The following is a 23878-nucleotide window of genomic DNA, read 5'->3' as shown; positions in this document are numbered from 1 at the left end:
AATAATGCAGGCAAAGCCCAAGTGTTGGTGGCTCCAATTCATAGCAATGATAGGGTGCTGCAGAGCTTTGGATTGTGTTGTGCCTCCAAGGGAAGGAAGCACTGTTGGCACATGAGTGCATCAGGGCTTCCTGATCCTCCCTGCCCAACAGCAGCTGTTCTGGATTGAGCAGCACACTGGGATGGGGTATGAGGCACCCTGGGGACAAGTACCCACCAGTAGAGGGATGGATAGGGCAGGTAAATCTACAGAGAACAGTGCCAGTACTGGGGAGCTGTGCTCTTTTATCAACTTCTCCACATTTCAGTTTTCAAAAACAACTTAGACTTTAGAGTAAGTTTCAACCTATGGAAAATTTACACAAGTGTGTTTCCCTCACTGCCCTAGCTCTCCCTTGATTCACAAGTCATAAAACATATTATTCAAAGTCAGAACATTTCCTCTGAAGCCATATTAGTCATTAAACACAAACCTCATACCAACCTCAACATTGCCTCCTTCTGCCCTTCTCTCACTCAGGAGGCCATCTGGTCCTGCAGATCATTGCTCTCCTCCCCTTTGAGGGGCCAAAGTTCCAACCAAACCTCCATCCTTGGCCATTGTGAGGGGTTCTGCTCAGCATTTGCTGTCTTGGTAGACATAGATTGAGGGATGTCGACGAACTGTTCCTCTTTGGCAGGAGCCTACAGAGCAACAGATGCTGCAGCCATCTCAGTGAATCACACTGGGGCACCGAGGTCACCATGCTTACCCTTGTTCATGGTACTCGTGTTAGAACTCAGAGTACTGTACTTGCTAGGTAGGTGAGCTATATGCCTATTTTGTGCTGGTCATTTTTTAGTTATGGTCTTGCTTCCTATCCAGGTACATGCCTGGGCCTGGACTCACCTATTTTAAGCTTCCTGTTGTAGTGAAGTTGATATTCATTGCTAGCTTAAGAGGAGATGTCACCCAGTTTTTGGCCTGGGCTGGCCCTGAATAATGATCATCCAAATCTCAGCATCTTAAATAGTTAGGAATACACATGTGACTTCCAGCTCCAATGTGCCTTCCTTCTCAACCCTACCAACTCAGCAGTGACTGACAGCTTGCTCTCCTCAGTTACTCTTACCCTCTGGAATTTCAGAGAGGAGTCACGCATTTTCTTTTTCATTTTACCCTAATTGCTCCCAAGATTGCTCCTGAAATTGTACTATCTCCCCTCATTGTAGGCTCCCCAAGGAAGTGATACCTTTGGATACTGGATATTTCTACATGAGGAGGTAAACTTAGCTGTGAACCCCAAAGGGAGATCCTGTTATTTCAGTTGTGGGCTGTCAGTTCCTTCTGCAACTCCCTCAGCTACAGTCATTTTCCATGACACAATGGTCTTCCTACACTCCCCACACTGATGGGTACAAAGACAGCATCATGCCAGTTGGCCAGGTCAAACTATGGGACACTCAGTGGTGGAGCTGGAGGAGTTGCACTTGTCCCCTATCCAATCTGACATCCAGTCCCTCCCTTCAACAGAATTCAATCTCTGTGCATTCTCCTCTCTGCCAACACTCTCAGTCTGTCTCTAGAACTAAGGAACAAGGTATATGTAATTGAGAAACCACAAACACAATCTCTCATCATGAATGGACCAATTTAAATAGTGAAAAAAATGAACCACAAAATTATACTGAACCCCTCTCCCCGCTTCTTTTATTTGTGCAAGTTTGCTCCCTAATTGCTCTTGTGTGTTTGTTGGGGAAGGTGTGTGGGTACGGGTGTGGGGGACATTGTGTATAATAGGATTGAACTCAGGGCCTTTGGCTCTTAACCTGGCTCTTTTTGTTCAAAGCTCTACCATTCCAGCCACTGATCCCTAGTGGCTTTTTCCAAGCTAATTGCAATAAGAATCTCTTGGGTTTCTCTGCCTACACTGGCTTCAAACTGCAATTCTGGTATCAGCCTCCCAAAAGGCTAGTATTACAGGTGTGTGTGAGCAACTAGTGCATGGCCTCCCACTGCCACTTTAAAAGGGCAGCTTTTAAAGTGAAGTAAAAGAAAATTCTTGATTGAAAACTGGATATCAGTGTGATTTAGGTAAATCTGGAGGCTCCTCATGGGAGGAAAGGCCTTCTCCTTGGAAGTATTACAGCACTACATGAACCAAGTAGGTTTGATGAAATGTCCCCAGAGAACACACAAGATACCCTGAGTGGAACAACACCCAAAGCACAGGTTCTTAGGACATTGTCTAAAATAAGTTTTTAACCAAGGTACTCACAGATGTGCCTCCTATATCCTTGGGAAAGATACCAGTAGAGTAGCCATCTGAATCCTGTCCTACGGGGGTACAGGGTATTTGGAACCAAGCCTTTTCCTTAGTCCAAACCACATCACAAAGAGACAATATGGATGCTTCTAGTCCAATGGCTGGGCCCTTTACTGCTACAAAATTAGGCTTCTTAGACTGGATGAAAGTATTCACTAAGTTTCTAAAGTTAAAAACAATACACAGGGAACAAGTAAAAACATTGCATATGTGAGCAGATGACAAAAATATATTCTAGATTGGAAGTTGCCAAGCAGAAAATGTGCAAATCATAAAAACTAAGATTTCTTAAAAAGCCTCCTCCCAGAAAGGGTAGACTGTGGATCTACCTGCTGCAGGTTGTAAAGGCTTACCTACAGCCTGGATATTACACAGGTGTGGCTGCTGCCACCGGTTGTAGGTGACATAGCCAGAACGGCTTTCGTATTTACAGTGGCTCTTGGCCACTCTGACTATTGCATATAGCCTTTCCAACTTTTTCTCTTTGAAGACCTAAAGATCATACTGATTTCAGGGAGATCTTTTTTTTTTTTTTTTAGGGAGTTCTTGTATCCAAGAAAAAGGAAAATTCAGAGTGAACTTGGCACTAAGATTGTCTGGTACTGACTGAAGGGTTATTGACCAAGGGATATAACCTGCCCCTGCAAGGAGACTTTACACATTGAATTGGAAACACGTATTTTCTAAGGTCTTATAAACTGGAATAAATTAACTTATGGACATGGAGATAAGCTAATTTAAGACATAAGGTTGGAAAGAAAGATCAGCAAGCATCTCAATGCCTGTATCCCATTATGTGTTGGTGGATGCTACTGCCACAGGAAATTGGAGAGCAAAGCAGACATGGGAGAGGGTGGCCTTTGCAGGGGACAAGCACTTGCCATAAAACACAGCCAATGCTGTGCTGGAATTTGTTTTATAGGCTTTGTAGTTCCAGGGAGGTTGATGCTATACTATATAGGGAATCTGCTTCTTCCTCCCTACCATACAGCTGATTCTGTTTTCAGAGGTAGTTTCTTGTTCTGATTTCACACAGTAGATCAAAGCATAAACTTATACCTACATACATATAAAGTTATTCTTTATAGGTAGTTTGAGCCTGACCATTGAAGAATAACTACAACTTTTCATAATCAGAGTTCTAAGCCAGGGCTTGACTGACAACAGCTATTGAAGCACTTGCTACTAGTTCCTCATCCTCTGAATACTATCAGATGGAATATAGTGCTGCATCTCCCCTCCCCCCTCCCTCCCCCCACCCCACCCCTCTGCAAGTCCTGCAGTTGAACTCAGGGTCTTCTGCTTAGTTGGCTGGCACTTGACTACTTGAATCACACTTTCAGTTCTGTTTGTACTAATCATTGGAGGTTCAATTTTAACAGACTTTTCTAATTGATCTGGTCTTAACACAAATCCTCTGGATGTATCTCAGACTTTTGAGTAGCTAGAATTACAAGTGTGAGTCAATGCTTCCAGCTAGATTATAGTGTAAGGAGGGAGGTTGGGAGGTTTGTAAGGAACACAGGAGAACAGAGCTTACAGATGCAGATTCCAGCAATTGGTGTGAGGTGTTGTCTGTTAGGTGAGGCCGACCTCATCTCAGCCTTGCCAATTGCCCCCAAGGTAAGTAATGTTTTGCATTATGCAAGAATTGATCCTTTAAAAGAACAAGCTGCACTAATATCTAAGGTTTCTAAATGAGATGGCCCAAGGCATTATTCGAAAGCTCACAATGGAGTTTAACGATAAAGCTCTGGTACATGAACGCATAAGAATCAAAAACTGTCCACGATTCCATGCTTCTCCCATGATATATTTGTACATATATAAAAAATTCTCATCTCAAGCCCAAAGAAACACAGGTCCCATGGTTTCCCTTATTTGCAATGACTAGTATATGTCTGAGACAAGCAGAAATGTTCAGAGGTGAAATGAACCCCAAGATAAGGACTCACATATTTTTTCTTTCTTGCTATTGTTTTAAACATATTTATAAGATGATTGCTTTGTGGTTTTTTATGTCCCTCCTCCTCAGTATAAACCCTGTTTTCACTGTATTTGATGTTGCTATAATTTGTGGAGGGGAAGGGAAAAAACAAATTGTTTAAACAGGGATACAGATGGACCCATTGCAACAATGAGATGTACAAGACGTTATGTCGAAAAACGAACTTTACAACTCTGGTGTGGTATGGGGAGGGAGATGGGAAGGGATGGTAAGGGGAAACAAAGGAGGAGGGAACAATGCTTGATAAGAAATGTACTCATTTGGGCTGGGAAGGTGGCTCAGTGGTACAGTGCTTGCCTTGCATGCATGAGGCCCTGGTTTGATTCCTCAGCACCACAGAAGCAGAAATAAAAAGCTGGAAGTGGTGCTGTGGCTCAAGAGGTTGAGCGCTAGCCTTGAGGTGAAGAGCTGAGGGACAGTGACCAGGCCCAGAGTTCAGGCCCACGACCGGACTCCCCAACCCCCAAAAAAGAAATGTACTCATTACCTTGCTCATGTAATTGTAACCCCTCTGTACTACATTTTCAAGATTAAAAAAAAATTCTGGTTTCAAAGTCTTTGAGGAAAATCAATACCAGGATTTCAATAGGATTGATATATTGTTTTATAACTGGAATTTCAATTTTTGCCTGGAATGGTAATAATGTCAAATGAAATTATGTCTCTATTTCAGAGGTCCATGCTAAATTCACCAGCAGCCCTGCTCAGAGGAAGGGTGCAATGATGATGTGTAAACTCATTTGTAAACATGAGTTGAACAGAAACTCAGTTTGTTAAAACACAGCCACCCACCAAATCTTTGTAGAAATGACCTGTCAGAAGAGACCTCTCCGGTCCACAAAGCTGTACGATCATGTACTACAAAAGTCCAGCGGCAGTGTGGCTAGTGGTAGGAGATCATGATGGACCTAAAGAGGAAATGTGTACAGTTTTGTTAAGTAAGTATACATGTGGTTGTGTTTGCTAGCCATGGGGCTTGAACATAGGGCCTGTGCACTGTCTCTCAGCCTCTTTGTGCTCAAGGCTAGTGTTCTACCAACTAAATCCCAACACCACTTCCAGCTTTTTCTTAGTAGTTTATTGAAGATAAGGGTCTCATGGACTTTCTTGTCTCAGCTGGCTTCAAACTGCAATCCTCAGATTTCAGCCCCCTGAGTAGCTAGGATTACAGGCATGAACCAGCAGGCTCCTGGTTTTTATACTTATCCTTTAAAACTTAAAATGAAAGCCCATAAACATTAAGAGGTGTACAATGCAGCATACTCAATTTGTATTTGTTCCCACTGGATCATCTGTGAACTGAGTTAAAGGCTGTCTTAGATATGGAAGGGAAGGAAAGATTTTCCACAAAGTTAGTTTTTGAAGACATTATTATTCAATAGAATTCCTTCTGAGAAGACACTTGACAAGATCAGATCTTAGGTCAAACCCTCATGGAATGGTGTAGGAATTGTCTGGGGAAACCAGGCAACAAAATTTGAATTAGGAGGTAATGTGCTTCCTTCCTCAGCTTACTCAGCTTTATTATCAGAAGAAGAAAGGAATGAGTAGGAAGAGGTCAAGTTCTAGGGCCAGTTTATGGGTTTGTTTTGTTCTCTCTCCAAATCCTGTAAGATAGGAGTGCTGAGTAATAGCCTCTTCCTTTGGAAAGTCCCCACATTATCTCACTCTATCATGAGAGGAGACCTCACTTCTGTGGAGATAAGCTTGCTCTTGGGTCCTTCAGACACATAGTATGCAGACATCAAAAGTCCAATGCTATAAAGGGAACCCAAGATACTCAGTTTTATCAATGATGTAAGGGCCATTTCATGACAATGAATCTGCAAACTGGGTATCATCAATTCCAATAGTGGAAATAGCAGCCCTGGACAGTGGATGATGTAAGATGTTAATTGATCTCCATTCTCACTTCCCTTTCCTTCCATTCTGAATATTTGCCACAATGAAGAGTTTTGCCTCAAAAAGTTTAAGGAATTTGAGTCATGATACCACAGAAACAGGCAAAAATATAATACATAGAAAGATTGTTTTGTGTAATGTCCCTCATAGGCATATGAAGTTAATTTAAATAAACTGAGTAAGAGAAAGGTTAAGTGAAACAGCTTTAAATAAGTAGTTTTTTCTGATTCTCCCATATTCCATTAAGCAAAATTATCACTGATAAAAATGCATTTACTCAAAGCAGCAGCAATGCAGGTTTCACAGAAGCACAATGTTTCGGTTTCCTATAATATCAGTTGAGCCTTCGGTGGGATCTAGGAGAAGGACATGGCATTGTGAGGCTGGGAGAAATAATAGGAGTGAGGATCTGATGAAAACAAGCATCTAAAATCACCTAAAAGTGCAAGAGATGAAGTTTCTACTTAAATATCTGTATCTATCTTTTCTCTTTCTCTAATACTAGTACTATAAGCCTCAGCCACTGTCAAGGGCAGAGACTGGATACCTGAGGAGGGAGCAGACTGGAGAGCAGCAAGATTGGTAAAAAAAAAGCTCTAAGATGCACAGGAGAGGACTCAGGTGGTCTCACAGAAGATGTACAAAGTCACCACTGAAGACAATGGCATGTGTGTGTGTTTGTGTATGTGTGTGTGTGTGTGTGTGTGTGTAAAAAGTGAGGCTTAAAGTCATGCAACATATCCTGAACTATGATTTAACAATGAGCAGTGTCACACATTGATATGAGGTTCTGATAATCTAGAGCAGAATTATGTCCACTGATGAAGGTTTGTAATTTCAAGTCAAGTAAGAAAGCAGTGCCTTCTAGCACCACAAAACTCCAATCTGAGAACTCAGAATAATAATGGGATTATAATATTTAAGGGGATTATAATATTTCAAACCATAGGTATGTTATTCTGGGGAATAACAGAGATGGGGGGGGATTGAGATCCAAGGCTAGTCTAGGCAAAGTGTTAGCAAGCAGACCTTATCTCAACAAATTCTTCTGGCTAGGTGGTTCATTCCTGAAATCCCAGCTCTGTGGGAGGTGTACGTGAGGGAAGAGCAAAGCCCAAAAATTACTTAAAATACTTAAAGCAAGAAGGGGGCAGGAGGTGGTAGAATGCATGCTAGCATGTATGAGGCTTTGAGTCCAATCAAACGATAATACTATTAAAACAACCCAACAGATGTAAGATGTGCTCATTAGCTGGATTCAGCTTTTTTCCTCTCTACTAGAAATATTTAGAATTTGGGGAAGCATAGGAGAAGTGTACAGCACAAGTACCATGCAGCTGTACATTATCTATACAGCACTCATAGCCAACATGCTGAGCACTTGCTGGGTTTCAGTTGTTGGCCTCTGATAAGCAGTCATTAATATCAGACTCACAGAAAGAGCAGATGAGTTAATCGAGTCAACTGACTTAAATGACTGACATTGAAGCCTATGCAGGGCTGTGATCTTCAGTTCTAGTACTTGGAAAACTAACCCCAACCCTGATGCAAACACATTGGCTCTGCAAACCTGATTGCATCTGCCATCTTGGTGCCTTTTCTCTTTCTATCATCTGTGAGATGGTCTATCAAGTAAGTTAAATCCAGGCCACAATAGAAGACGCTGCCCAGTGCACTGAGATACACCTGCTGTTATCGGCAGTGGCTGTTTTCAGGGCACTCTGGACTTCTTTTATCACCTGGAAGTCACCATAAGTTCCAATGATAAGAACCACTTTGGGTACAGACTACTATAAGCGTTTTACTAGTCGACAAACTAGACTACAGAAAACTCATGCCCAGACTGATGTGCTTTGCTTTGCATAGAACAGCAATAAACAGTCTGTACATTGCTTATTTTCTGGAAGGAGAGACATATGTGCTGGGGACAAAATACACTGTAACTATGAAACAAGAGGAATAGCATAGGAAAAGAAAGACCCATCTGTACGGTATTTTCACAATAATAATAATAATAAGAAGAAGAAGAAGAAGAAGAAAGCCTTTGTTTCTCTGAAGGTTACAAGAAATGGGTATTTCTGCAGTTTGAACAGCAGGTGGCACTTTTAACTACTTTACAAGTGAGTCCAGTCTGTTTGTTGTTGTTTTTGTTATTGTTGTTGCTGATTTAGCTTAGGATAGAAACCTAAGTGATATGGTGAGAGGGCACAAAATCATTTAAAATGATCTTGGAAACATTAAAAAACCTCACCAGTGAACAGATTGCAGTCTAAAAATGTACCAAAAATCAAGCCCTGAACTTGTTCTGTATGAGTGTAGCTAGCACACAGACCTTCTGTAGGTAGCCTTCCTTGTCTGGAACAACCTACTCAAGCTGTGTACAAAGGAAAAGAAACAACACTAGAACTTAAAATTTGGAAATGCCCAGTGCAAGTTGAGATGTATGCATTTCTAGAGTCTTCCTAGCACTAAGGGCTTTTGAACAACAGTCTCTCCAACAACAATCTCCTTGGCCTTTGCAAGCTGCCTTTTCAGGTATTAGTCAATATGCATGCATAGAAAGCCCCCTTGCTGTGTGCTCTGCCACAACACTAAGACCATCAGTGTTGTAGGATGATGGGGAAACTTCTCCCAGGACAGAATGTGGCCATTGTTATGTTTAGCAAATAATTAACCTGTCAAACTGGGCACCAGTGGCCCTTGACTGTAAACCTAGCTACACAGGAGGCAGAGATATGAGTATGCCAGTAAAAAACCAGCTTGGGCAGGAAAGGCCTTGAGACACGTATCTCCAAGAAACCACCAGAAAACTGGAAGTGGCACTGTGGCTCAAGTGATAGAGAGCTAGACTTGAGCTGAAGAACAGAGAGACAGCCCCTAGGCCTAGAGTTCAAGTCCCATGACTGAGAAAATAAAGGAAAAAAAAGTAAAAGAAAGAAAGAAAGGGAAAAAGGAAAGAGAGAAAGAGAGAGAGAGAAAGAAAGAAAGAAAGAAAGAAAGAAAGAAAGAAAGAAAGAAAGAAAGAAAGAAAGAAAGAAAGAAAGAAAGAAAGAAAGAAAAATAAAGAAAGAAAAAAGAAAAAGTCGAAAGAAAAAAACCTGTCATGATGAGAGATATGGCAAAGCTCCAGCCTCTGCAGATAAAGACATCCTGACCTGGGAGATGGCTCAAAAACAGAGGCACTGTTACCTTCTCCTGGTAAGAACCAAAGCTCCCACTGGAGCCCATACCATTAGAATGGAGCAGATTCCCAGCACATGCCTACAGCCCCAAGTCAGTGTGGCCAGAGTGATTAGCAGCCAAGCTTCCAAGTCCCCTTTGATTCCTGCCTCCTGGGCACATTGTGGGCCAGCTCAGAAGGAGGTTTCAGAAGAGCATAAAGAGCCATGAAGCAAAGCAGTCGTGTAGAAACACAAAGCACATGACTCTCACCCCTGGTCTTCCAGAGTTATTCTCAGATTATTTTGTGGATAAGAAGATGTGAGTGAATCATCTTGCTTCCTGAAAAATATCTCTGTATAGGTAGGCATTCTTTGCCTCACATTGAAAGGCAACCACTTGTCCAAAGGCTGGTCTCATCTGTGGCCAATAAATTTCCTTTTCCCGGCCATCATCCCTTTAACAGACATCTGTATGTTGGCTGATAGCACATCCATGAATGGAGATGTACCTGCGAAGGTTTTGAAACCATAGTGGTCCATGATGTCCTATCACCATTTCTCTCCCACTGTCATCTCAGAATTAGATCAGAAGCTGGTTGCAATCACAGCACATATCAACACAAGACTGTCAATACCAGAACCTTGTCAAAGTCTACTTCAAAGATACCTTTCAGTTTCAATCTATGTCTGACAGAGTATCTACCCCCTACTTTTTTGGTCTAGGATATATGGAGCTATAAACTGGGAGACTTAGAGAATAAGATTAGAGAGAATGGGTCTCCTGGACAGGATCTGCTATAGGTATGACAAGTTGGAAGGAAAAAGAAGCAGCATAAGGAAATATTAACATGGCCAAAGTGGTCAAAAGACATCTCTCCAATGCAAGAATGTGTTTCTGACAAACTTGTTCTTGTTGGGCCATGACCTGGTATGGTGGTGCCACTTTACACTCTGGTCCCAATAGAGTAACATACATGTCCTGGCTTCTTCCTTCCACGGCCTAGGCTGACTACCAGAGGTTCATTCCCTGTTTTTACCTCTGCTTTCTAAAAGGGTACACACATCAAGGGGCTCTCTTCTTTCCCTCTACAAATATTCTACCAATGTTCCCTCATTTCACAACTCCTCATTGCCAATTTAGGTGCTGCTGTTCTATGAGTCCTAATGTATCCTCTCCTGAGCCTAACATTTGTTGCCTTACCTCCTTTTGGTGCTGGGGACTGAACTGAGAGTCATGTGCATGCCAGGGATGTACTCTACTACTGAGCTGCATCTTCACCTCTGAACTTTGTTTATCATACTTGTCAAGAACTCTATTAAGTATTTGATACAATTACTAAGGTACATGAGAATAAGGGAGATGCTGCACTTAGCAATTGGACAAAAAAATCACCGATCTATAGGAATCACCTCCACATTAGCTTGTGTGGCAATGAATGCAGAGCTCTGGCTAGGAGAAAACAAAAGTCATGCCTGAGAAATACATGGTGGTCTACTGGTAAAATTATCAACAGGAGTTTTCTAAGGAGTGAGGCATGAGTCATTAATTATGAACCAAGAACTACTTCTTCAAAAGTGTGAAGAAATAAGCCAAAGCCACCAGAAAAGACTCATGAAAAGACTCATAAATGGGTACTTAAGAGAAAACAAAAATGTTCTTAGTCAAACACTGGTAGATAGGATGGGTGGTGCCTCCATCACAGCTTGGCCTCAATCCTTAACCCACTGTGGAATGAGAGTGCCTTGGCCAGGCCTGCCTTCAGTTCTGACCCAGCAGCCTTAGAAGATTTGGGTTCATCCAACCTGGTCAGTTCTAGGACTAGAGACCCAGGGGTATCAATACTTACTCCATAGGACTCCCACAATGGAAGCTATTTGCACTTTGATCTCCCTGGGGCAAGGACACAAAATAACCTGCTTCTAGTCACAGATCACTCTCTGGGACAGTTTACTTTCTAATGAGTGAGACCAGCTTGGCTTAAAGATCTCTATCCCACCCCTCCCTACCCTACCCCAACCTCAGGCCTGGTAGAGGAAAACTTACGGAACTTACCATCTCCCAACTTTACTAGCAACAAGGTACTTGTACCTCACCCAGAAGTACCTTTTCCTTAGAGCTTTCTATAAGTTGCAGTATTCCCATAGCCCTTTTTCTGAAGAAAAAGGTACTCTTACAGGTTATTGGTGGCCATGGAGGAATGCTTGGCACAGACAACCTGCCTGGAGCCTCACTGAAAGAAGAGTGAAAGATTCTGGCAAAAAGAACCAGTGATTGATTTGGCCTCCAGTGAAAACAGAAGTGTTCACCCTCTTCCTGGCCATTGTAGGTTCTAAGCAATTGAGATTTCTGTTTCACTCATGTAAAGTAAACATACCCAACAGGCTAGATCCATCCATCCCTTATATCCTTACAACACCCTGTGGGCCTCAGACAGCTTTGACTGCTGGAAAAATGAACATGAGAATGGGTCATTGGGACAGGCCATGTCTCCCCTCCTCTCCTTGACTTGGAAGTACTGTGTCAAGCAGTTCTTGATACACTATGGGACTGGTCAGCTTCTCAGCCTCTCACTCCCTCAAACATCTAGAATCACTTCTGTACTTAAAGCTGCCAGACACCTTGAGAAACTACCCTGGCAACCAGGAACTTGCACTCATCCTGTGAGTGCTGCTTCATTGCCAACTGAACTCTAAACACAGGGATCAGTGTTCCTGATACTGTTTCTGGGGAATGTGACTGAAATCCCTCTGATGGGACATGAGACAAGAACCTGTGGTTGTCTGAAGGAGAAGTAGCATCTGGATCTAGTTTTCTTTCTCTTCAAACTGCTTTTTTGCTAGTTGCATGCTTTTGAGAGGTTGAAAACTATAAAACTGGGCCAGGAGGAAAAACAACAACATTGGCACTTGTCATCCTCCTCTTCAAAATAGCAGAAAAACCATGAATTTAATACTCCTCTTGAGCACCAGTCCTATATTGCTAAGATTAAATCCTTCTGTCCAAATTTATATTTCAAATACACTGAAAGAATAAAAAGGATTCTAAAGAAGAATAAGGGCTCAGGGTATAAAATGTATACTTCTTTATTTATACAAATAGGGTTTTAAAACAATCATATTTAAAAGAAATCTGCATTTTTACATTCACTGTCAGTGAGTTCCTGACAGAGAAGACTGAGCATGATGATACATAGCAAGGTCCCACTGCAGGACAACAGTAGCTCAGGATAGCACCATTTATTTGAGAAGCAATAGGCAGGCCCTGGCATTCCTGTTGCACTGCTAGCAATGGGAAATCTTAAACCTCTTCTTCCACAAGACTTCTTCAAATTCCCCCTGTTCATCAGCAGTGGCATCTTTGATTTGCTGGTACTTGGACACCGGGTCATTGATGTTGCTTTCAGCCTCAGTGAACTCCATCTCATGCATGCCCTCGTTTGTATACCAGTGCAAGAATGCCTTGTGTTGCAACATGGCACTGAACTGCTCTGAGGTGTGCTTGAAGGGTTCCTGGATGGCCGTGTTGTTGCCAATGAATGTGGCCAACATCGTGAGGCCATGTGTGGGAATGTCACACACAAGTGTCTTCACGTTGTTGGGGATCCATTCTGCAAAGTAGCTGCTGTTCTTGTTCTGCAAGTTGAGCATCTGCTCATCCACCTCCTTCATGGACATGCGGTCTCGGAAGATGGCAGCCGCTGTCAGGTAGAAGCCATGGCGGGGATCACAGGTGACCATCGTGTTCTTGGTGTAAACATCTGCTGGGTGAGCTTGGGCACTGAGAGAGCATTGTACTGCTGGCTGGCACGGCTTGTCAGGGGTGCAAGGCCAGGCATGAAGAAGCGCAGGCAGGGCAAGGACACCGTGTTCACAGCCAGCTTGCGCAGGTCTGCATTCAGCTTGGCAGGGAAGCGCAGGCAGGTGGTGACCTTGATCATGGTAGCCAACACCAGGTGGTTCAGGTCTCCATAGGTGGGCATGGGCAGCTTCAGGGTGCAAAAGCAGATGTCATACAGGGCCTTGTTGTCAATGCAGAATGTTTCATCTACATTTTCCACCAACTGGTGGACAGACAAGATGGTGTTGTAGGGTTAGGTGAGGATGATAGGGTTAGGTGGATAAAGGCTCAGCCCAGCACTGGGAACTAGAGTGTCTGGATGTTAGGGAGGAGGGGTGCCCGTTAGCCATCTCCCATGGACTATGATGACATATCAAATATGAAGTTGTCTGGTCTGAAACTCTGGCCAAATGGTTCCAATCTCACTGAGTCTAAGGTGCCAGTGTCCAACATCTTGGGCAAGGGCATGACACTGAAGGTGTTCATGATGCTGTCTGGGAACTCCTCTCGGATCTTGTTGAGACTCAGGGTGCCCATGCCTGACCTGGTGCTACCTCCCAGGGAGTAGGCCAGCTAGAAACCCTGGAGACAGACACACCTTTCTGCTCACCACTTCCAGCACAGTCGGTTCCCTCTGTGTAGTGGCCCTTGGCCCAGTTATTGCCTGCTCTGTTCTGGCCTATCAGACACAAAGACATGATGAGACACATACTCCAGGAATAATGACTTTGCTATATGCATTGTGAAGACTATAGGCTCCTCTGAGCAACTTTGGCTATTATTTTAGATACACTGGTGAAATAAAGGAAATGTTTTCTTTTTTGGGGTCTAGTCGTGGGCCTGAACTCTGGGCCTGGGCGCTGTCCCTCAGCTCTTCAGCTCAAGGCTAGTGCTCTACCACTTAAGCCACAGCACCACTTCTGGCTTTTTTTCCTGATTATATGGTGCTGAGGAATCGAACCCAGGGCCTCATGCATGCAAGGCAAGCACGGTACTGCTGAGCCACCTTCCTAGCCCCCAGGAAATGTTTTCAATGTATCTGGGACCCTACAAATCACCCAGGTTCTAAAGAAAGTAAAGACAATGTGGAGGAAGATACATTTTAACCCAAACCACGTACTTCTAAAAATGAACAGAGCCTGGTGATGGGAAGGGGTCTCAGTGGTAGAGTGCTTGCCTCACATGCACAAGGCCCTGGGATCGATTCCTCAACACCACATAAACAGAAAAAGCCAGAAGGGATGCTGTGGTTCAAGCGGTAGAGTGCTTGCCTTGTGCTGAAGAGCTGAGGTACAGTGCTCAGGCCCAGAGTTCAAGCCCCACGACTGACCAAAAAAAATGAACAGAGCCTGCCTCAATACTGGAAAAGTACTTACTTTCACAGGAGGAACAAGAGAACAGAATGGTCAGAGGGAAGCTAAGCTGCAGGCACTTGTCTGCACCTTGCTCACACATAGCTGTGCTTTGATTTCTGGTGTCCTCAAATGGTTCCCTGTTATTGCCAGGTATTTGAAATGGCCAGCAGCACTGAAACCTTAATGGAGGCGTTCCCTGCTCGCTGATCATTCCCTTCAGAGGCTGTTTGCAGACTGGTATTTATCTGTGCTGATTGAGTGGACAGGGACATGACTCCTGTGGACTGAAATAGGTGGGTTAGGTGAGGATGATATCTAGATGAATAAAGGCTCAGCTCAGCTCTGGGAACTGGAGTGTCTGGATGTTAGGAAGGAGGGGTGCCTGTTAGCCATCTTCTATGGACCATGCTGGCATACTAAATATGAAGTGTCTGGACTGAAACTCTATGGTTCCGATCCTACTAAGTCTAAGGTGCCAGGCTCTAGGTCCACCATGATGGCCCGAGGAACATATTTGTTGCCTGTGGGAACAAGAGTTGACTTGGGCCTGTACTTGACAAGGAACTTAGGAGCAGAGCTTATGATTCTAAGTGGTTCTCAGCATTCATTATAGAAATTACAGCATTTCAGACATGGAAACAGAAAAGATATCTTGAGAATGAATCACCATGCAAGAGGCTTCAGCAACTTTAAGGACGTTTGCAGTTGTCTATTTCCATGCATTTTATTCCTTTGCTTTGGGCATTGTGGCTGAAATCTCAGCTACTCAGGAGGCAAAGATGAGCATCAGGCTTTGAGTCTAATGGGGCAAAAGAAAGATGACAACACCTTTTTTGTTGTTGTTGTTGTTCATGGTGGGGCTTGAACTCTGGGCCTGGGCACTGTCCCTCAGCTCTTCAGCTCAAGGCTAGCACCTCTATCACTTGAGCCACAGTCCAACTCTCAGTTTTCTGAGTTGTTTATTGTAGATAATGGTCTCAGGGACTTTCCTGCCCAGGCTGGATTTGAACGATGATTCTCATTTCTCAGCCTCCTGAGTAGCTAGGATTATTGGTGTGAGTCATCATTGCCTATCAGCAAGAAGCTTTCTCTTTTTTGTTAATTTTATTTTTATTGTAAAGGTGCTGTATAGAGGAGTTACAGTTACATGAGTAAGGAAATGAGAACATTTATTGTCGAACATTGTTACCCACTCCTTTGTTGTTTTCCCACTATCCCTTCCCTTCCCCAATTAAAAGTAGCTAGGTGCAGAGCACCAGTGGCTCATGCCTATAATCTTAGCAACTCTGAAGTTGGAGATCATCACTGTTCAAAGCCAGCCTGGGCAGGAAAGTCTGTGAGACTCTTATCTCCAATAAACTAATAGAAAACCAGAAATGGCACTGTGGCTTAAGTGGTAGGGCTGCTTGTCTTGAACAGAAGAGTTGGGGCACAGTGCATAGGCCCAGAGTTTAAGTGCCACTGCCGACAAAAAAAACAAACAAACAAAACAAAAGAGCCAGGTGTGGCTCTTCAGCAAGTAGATGTAGGGGGAATTCAAGTATAATGCTTTCCTGGGGAAAATACATAAAATTCATATTTCTTGTGTTATAATGTTTCAATAATTGTTATCAAATAGCACATTTCCCTGTATTCAAATACTCAGAGCAACCTTGGGCAATTACTTGCAATTTGCCATTTAACCTGATTTTTCAAAAGGGATATCAGTTAAAATGATATAAACATGAGTTTGAGACTGCCCCCTTCCTAAACAATGACATGAAGAAAACTGGCCATCCTGCCTGATATACAGGATCTAATAAAGACACAACATAAAATACTGTTCATAGCAGTGACACAATTCCACACAACGACTCTCAACCAAGGAACCACAAGATTAAAGTCTTATATCTTACTTAAGCAATATCAACACAAAATACCAAGGTGAGGACATCCCCAAATGTAGATCTATAAAACTCAAATACATTAAATAGCTCTGTCCTTTTGTTTGCACTTTTTCATTGGTTTATTACACAGGAAAACCAATTATCTACGATTCTGTTTGTATACAATGATGTAGAATGGAAACTCTTTATATAAAATTAAATGAATTTCACATTGACAGTTACAAAAACTGACAATCTACTCTGTAGACTTCAGTAAGGTTGTTTGTATTAGGAAAGACAATATATATCATTTAAAAGCAGTGTTTACACATTATTATTGGGTTTTTCTACATCACAACAATGTTTTTTACTTTAAAAACCTTAAAAAGAATTTATTGTTGGCTAAGTATTCATATTCAAAATGCTGAAGTCCAGAAGTGTTATAGATTTCAAGGTGAGACACTTTATTTATGCTTTATGATTTGGACTATTCACATATATATTAGTGACTGAACATCCCTCTTTAAAATTTTAAAATTTTCAATTTCAAAATTTTTTTTTAGAAATTTAATCTGTATTTTAAAGAGGGCAATGCAACTGGGCTCTGGTTGCTGAAGGGTGAAATTCTAGCTACTCAAAAGTCTGAGATCTTAGGATCGCAGATTGAAGCCAGCTGGGGCAGGAAATTCTGGGAGACTCTCATCTCCAAGAAACTACCTGAAATAGTTGGTGTCATGCCACCTCCTGCGGAGTCTGCATGAGATCGCGTTAGACAAAGAGCTTTAAGGAAGCATGCCTGCAGGAAGGGGGTGTTGGTTCAAGGCTTCCCATACACTTGGCTGCACCTTTATAGCCTCTACCTTTATTCTTACTATATTCTTCTTGGCTGTACATTCGTTGCTTTTATTCTCGTTTTGGCTATTTTTCTATTGATCCGTGAACAGAGCATGTTGTTTCTTTCCAGTCCAATAGAGATGACTTCTCTAAATAATAAAGACTAGGACCAAAGATTAAATGTGGGCGATGCCCCAATCAATCATCTGATGTGACGCTGCCTCCAAAAACTCCTACAACTTCACAAGCGGTTTTGCGGCTCACGCATAGTAAACATAAAAACTTAAAATTTGCAAATATGTTACAACAAGCAGAATTAATGAATTAAACTAAGCTAGAAGGAGTTATCCCAGAAGCCCAGAGAGTTCTAAAAAAAGGAACCCCTGATAATAAAAGGAAAAGAAAGATTGAAGAGATGAAGGACAATGCCTATGCCCAGAGTTGAAGCCCCATGACAAAAAAAAAAAAATCCAGGTGTGGCTAGTCAGCAAGTACAGGTAGGGGGAATTCAGTAAAAGGCTTTCCTGAGGAAATTCACAAGTGTATACTCAAAAATTAAAACAAAATATATGGTGGAGTGGCTCAGGTGGATACAGCACTTGACTTACAAGATTGAGGCCCCAAATTCGAACTACAATACCACCCTAAGAAAGGCAGGAACTCCTTCCTTGTCATTAGTATTCCCCAGGGACCTATTCTGCCACAGTATTGGAAGCCGGACAGGAGACACTCACTAGCTGCCTCATTGTAATATACCTCGATTCTCTGCAACTGTAAGCTGCTGTCTACATAATAGTTGCCAGTGCAGTCAATGTTGTGCTCATCGCTTAGCATTTCCCCAAACTGAGATGGAACTAGAAGTGTATTATGGCCTAGAATGTTAACTGTCCAAACAATGGATTTTAAAATAACTATAAGAAACCCAAGTCCTGTTGACACAAATATTTTTGTAAAAAAATTAGATTTTTTAAATTAAAAAAAGCACAAAAATTGATGGTATTTTAGTTTTGTTAATCTCTTTGCTATCTGGCTGAATAGAAGACATCTGGGTTCTCCTATGTTTATTCCATCTTACGGGATACCATATTCTGTTTGGATTCTATGATGAGAACCTGGCCTTATATGGACATGAAATTGCCAAAGCAGTAACTTGAAGACTCAGCTAGAAGGGTCTCCAGAGCCCCAAGGGTCCTCAGATCATACACCGACAACCACTGATTTAGAAAACACCCAACTTAAGGGAACTGAGATAGGGCATGAAAACTCAGAGAAATTTGCATTAAGGTGGATGAACTGTTCTCAATTATCTAATACTCATCAGTTGACAAAAAGGGAATCCTCTGTATCTGTCAGCTCAAAGACACTGCACTCCTTTCATTCAAATCAGACCAAAAATGCATTAGTCTATTCCCAGGAAACTAAGTACAATGACTTGAGTCTCAGGTAAGACTAAGACATGCAAGGGATTTGAAACCACCCCAGCCTTGCTTAAAAAACCACACCCACCTGGGCCACACAAATTAGGGAAATTGGGGAAACTATCTGGGGGACTTGATTTCCAGGAGGTTAGGGACTACTATGGAGCCCCACCTACCTCAGCCTAGACATGACCACCACCACCTGCACCCTCCAACCCCATCCTCTTCCTCCTCATCCCCCTAAATTTGAGACTAGGATCCTAGGCCAGTGTCATGCTCCCCTTTGCGCCAATCTGGTTGCCACAGTGGCTTGCCTGTATGTACACGATCTCCCTCACGGTGTAGGGCTGCAAAGAGTTGGATGTTAGTCCTCAGCAGTGGTGTACACAGAGGAAAACAGGTAGGGCTGGGGAGCAGGAATCTGACACAGCCAACTCAGATCCCCATTTAAACGTCTGTTTGTTACGGGGCAGAGGAGATGGGGTGGACTTGATAGGCAGAGCCAGCAGGTGCTCCAACTCAGTCTGCCTACTGCTGGGTAATCAGAGATAGCTACCTGTTATCACTTAACCCTGGCATCCAGCTGTCAGCCTCAAGTCAATTAGCACAGCTGCCACTCTATTTGGAACCTCTTGCCACACTGCCATCCACCTCCCACCCTGACTCACAAGAGAGGCTGAACCCTGGGATCCAGGAAGCAAGAGGAGGGGCTTCCTCTACACAAGGTACTTGTGCCAGAAGCCAAGAACAAGCCTACCATCTATTTTTGATAGGAGGGCCTAGAACTGAAGGGGCACGTTCTGTTGGATTCCATGACTGATTTCCATTCTGGGAAGAGTCAGGGGCTTAGGGCCTTGCTTTCATACTCAGGTTTTCTTTTCTTTTCTCTTAAAAGCAGCTTGCTTTATTACTTAAGCCATAGGTCTACTACAGTCTACTTTTTGTTTCATTTGGCTTCTGCTCCAAGCGTGAGAACTCAGCTCCTGCTCTGTGTATGTGTGTGTGTGTGTGTGTGTGTGTGTGTGTGTGTGTGTTTGGCCGGAGTTAGGCACGTTGGTGTTAGGGCTTGAAATTAAGGCCTGGTGACTCTTTCTGAGATTTTTACTATTATTGAGATTAGGTGATTACCTAAATTTCTCTTATTTCAGAATATTGTGGAATAGTGATACTTAGTTGAAGTCACAAACATATTTTAACCTTCACAATGCAAATTGTCATTATTATGGTCGATAAAGTTTGTGAATTCTATTAGCTTTGACAATACAATTCTATAAGCTTTGACAATACAATTATTTCTTCCAGGTGATATATACATTTCTTTCCTTTTGCTTACTGTAAGATGTTCTGTCTTTCACTCTCATTCCTCTCCTCTCTTTCTGAGGTTTTATTGATTTACTTAGTTAACTGAAGGGTAAATGGCTCTACTACTTGAGCCATAGCTAAACTTCTGCCTTTTTTAAGTGATTAATATGAGGCAAGAATTCCATGGGTAGTCCAGGGCAGTACAGAGAGGCTTGAAATCTGAGGATCAGAGTTCAAAGTCAGCCTGGGCAGGAAAGTCAATGAGCCTCTTAACTCCAGTGAACCTAATAGGTGGAAGATAGTAGAGCTGTAGCCTTGAGCAAAACACTTCAATTTTAAGTCCCTCGACTGAACACACTGAAGCAAGTTTCATGGACTTTCCTGTCCAGTATGGCTTTGAACCATGACCTACAGATTTCTGTTTCCTTAGCATTCAGAATTATAAGTGTGAGTCAACATTTACAAATCTTTAATTACCTCTTCTTTCACCTTTTCAGTTATTTATTATTTCTTTCTTTTTGGCATTTGTTATTAGGCACTAACTATTATGCTGTTTTTTTGTTTCCTTTGAAACTACCATGACCTGCAACTTTGACCACAGGTAAACTACAGGCTGTTTTTCTTTTTTGCAGCTCTTTTTCTAGGGCTTAAACTCAGGTCACAGTGACTGAGGTTCTATTTTTTTTTAATTGAGTGGTGGTTCTTAGGTCTTGAAATTAAGTCATGATGACTTTCCTTGAGGTTTATTTATTTTTACCTTAATAGTAGCTGGTTTCACTACTTGGGCCACAGCTCAACTTTTGCATTTTTTTGTGGTTAATAGGGGATTAGAATATCAACAGAAAGTCAAGAGCATTACAGAAAGGACTGAAATCTGAGAATCATGTTTCAATGCCAATCTTGGGCAAGAAAATCAATGAGACAATTATCTCTAATAACCACCGAGAGGTTGGAAGAAGTAGACCTGTAGCCATGAGCAAAACATAGCAAGTTCAAGCCCCCATACTGAACACAGTAAAATATGTCTCCTGTACTTTCCTGCCTGGGCTGGCTTTGAACCAAAGTCCTCAGTTTTCAGTAATCTGAGCAGGTAGAATTACAGTTTTGATTTAGAAGGCCTTAATATGCTCCTTTTCCACCTTTTCATTTATTTGATTGTCCCTTCCCCCTTTTTCAAAGTTCATGTCCTTTATTATTAGGGCCTACTCATTTATGCTCAGTATTTAATTAATTAATTTATTGATATTGTCAGTTGTGGGGCTTGAACTCAATGCCTAGGAACTGTCCATCAGGGACACAGCAGGCACACTACTATTTTCAGACATAGTGCCACTTCTACTTAGTTGGAAAAAACAGTCACCAGGGGACCTTTTAGCCTAGGCTGGCTTCCAAATGTGATTCTCAGATCTAAGCTTCCTGAGTAGCAAGGATTACAGGCATGAGCCAGAGGCACCTGGCTTGTTTTTTTTAGATCAAAACTAGCAGGCTCTACATTTAGGCCACACTACTTCACTGTCCATGAGATTTTTGGCCTTTTGTTTTTTGCTCAAAGCTAGCAGGAACAAAAACTCAACTCCTGAGGTCTTTTTTTTGGGGGGGGAGGCTTGAATTCAAGGCCTAGTGACTCTCGCTGAGGGTTGTTTTGTTTTGTGTTGGGTATTTTGTTTTTCATTTCAAAGCTAGCAGGCTCTACTACTTGAGCCTCAGCTCAACTTCCGCCTCTATTTTTCTTTTAGTGGTTAATAGTAAATAAGAGTCCCATGGGAACCAAGGCACTACACAGTATCCTAAAATCTAAGGATTACAGATTAAAGCCAGCCTGGGCTAGAAAGTCCATCAGTCTCATCTCCAATTAAGCACATGATACAGGAAGTAGTATTTTTAAACTTGAGTAAAAACCCTCAAGTTCAAGCCCATGTCTGGCACACTCAAAAAGAAGTTAGTTGGACTTTCCTGCCCAGGCTGGATTCGAACTGTGATCTTTACATTTCAGCTTGGATTAAAGATATGAGTCTATATTATAAAAAACTAATTGGCTCTTTTCTTCTTCAAATACATTTATTTATTTGTTGGTTCTCTGTCTTGTTTTTAGGGCCTCACCAATCCTGCTGAAGGATAGAATGCTCTAAAACTTTAGTAACAGTTGCAATTTGGTTCATTTTTTAGTTTTGGTGGTTAGTAGGAGGTAAGTATAGACACTCCCACAAGGTCCTGACTTATACTGATTGCGGTTCATTGTCAGGGGACAAGGAAAGTTCATGAGACACTTATCTCAAATTAACCTCCAAAAGATTGGAAATGGTCAAGCAAAAACTTGTAGATCATATACCAGAAAGGATCACACACACACTCATACACACACACACACACACACACACACACACAAAATGGGCTTTTTACACACACACACACACACACACACACACACACACACACACACACAATGGGCTTTATGGGCTTTCCTGTCCTGGTTGGGTTGGAATAGTAATGCTCAATTTCAGTGTTTTGAGTAGCTAGAATTTCAAGTGTGAGCCACCAGTTTCTTGTTAATTTTTATCATTTTTAAGACTCTTTGTGCTCTCTTGCACTTTTTAAAAAAATTTATTTTGTGGTTGTCTTAGTGCTAGATCTGTTTTTCACTTACCTTTTTTAAAACTTTTTTTCTTAGCTTTTTTTATGCTCAAGGTTGCTGCTCTACCACTTCAGCCACAGTTCCACTTCTTTTTGCTGATTAGTTGGGAATAGGAGGCTCATTGATTTTCCTGCCCAGGCTGGTTGTGAACCACAGTCCTCAGGTTTGAGGATACTGTGTAGTGCCCTTGGCTTCCTGTGGGAAACTTCTGTCCTATTTACCACCAAAAGATAAAGAGTGTGGGGCAGAAGTTGATCTGTGGTTCAAATAAGAGAGCCTGCTAGCTTTGAATTAAAAAAAAATACTTGGAAGTCTAATTCTGGTACTAATTGTACACTATTCAAACAAAACAAAACAAAAAAACAAAAACAACTTATGCACAGTGACCAGGTAATAAGGATTCCTAACTGATAACCTGAACTCATTTCCCAAAGCCTTTTTTAGATATATATGGTCATTTGTGTCAGCTGAGGAGAGATTAAAGAACAAGGCTTTACAGGCCAGTTACTCAGGACTTGGAAATCAGGATCCATTGGCAAAGCTTTTCAGAAAATGACTAAAAACTCACTCTTCACAATTCCAAATGGTTCTTCCCTCTGTGCAAGGGAAAGAGGGATGAGAATGAAGAAATATGGGAACTAAGAACCCTCAAACAAGGTAAGTTATGTTAACTTTATTAGATAAAGTAAAACATAGGTGTACGGTGTGCAATCCAGAAAAGGACATGTCACCTCTGTGTGGATCCCAGTTAATTTAGTTAATCGATGGTAAGGAGTAAAACCCACTATTGTATTTATAGAAAGGAGCTACATGGCAGGCAAGTCAGTTCACTAACCTCAAGGATTTTGAACATAAAGGAGTGAAAGTGTTTGACTCTGTTTGGGTAACAGGAAGGAACAGAGCTGAGGAGGACTGAGATGTGCAGACATTCCCCAAGAAAGATCTCACTGACATCAAGTCTTCAGATGCATGCTGGTTGCCAGTGGCTTATGCCTGTAATCTTACTCAGAAGGCTTAGATCTGAGGATTGTGGTGTGAAGCCATCTGGGATAAGAAAGTTTGTAAGGCCTTTATGTTTTACAACTCAAGAATATTCATATTTGTTGCTAATTGCAACCCAAGGCAGTGCAATAAGATACCAAGCTGAAGAAAATTAGAAAATACACGGACAGGTGTAGAGAAAAAGAAAAAAAAATCAATGAGGACCTGGGGTCCCAAGGCTTACTGGCACTTGGGCCCCAGGTCATACAAGCAATCA

The 23878-nt window shown here is 42.1% G+C and overlaps 1 pseudogene; it reads right to left on the bottom strand.

Annotated features, from left to right (window-relative positions):
* Positions 1–515: 515 nt before the first annotated feature.
* LOC122101146 lies at positions 516–19033 on the bottom strand (annotated as a pseudogene).
* Positions 19034–23878: the final 4845 nt, after the last annotated feature.

This window comes from Dipodomys spectabilis, unplaced genomic scaffold (assembly GCF_019054845.1).
Source record: "Dipodomys spectabilis isolate Male_0828 unplaced genomic scaffold, ASM1905484v1 ptg000634l, whole genome shotgun sequence".
Classification (NCBI taxonomy): Eukaryota; Metazoa; Chordata; class Mammalia; order Rodentia; family Heteromyidae; genus Dipodomys; species Dipodomys spectabilis.
Note: the sequence above shows the minus strand (reverse complement) of the source record. Positions and strands in the feature narration are given on the sequence as shown.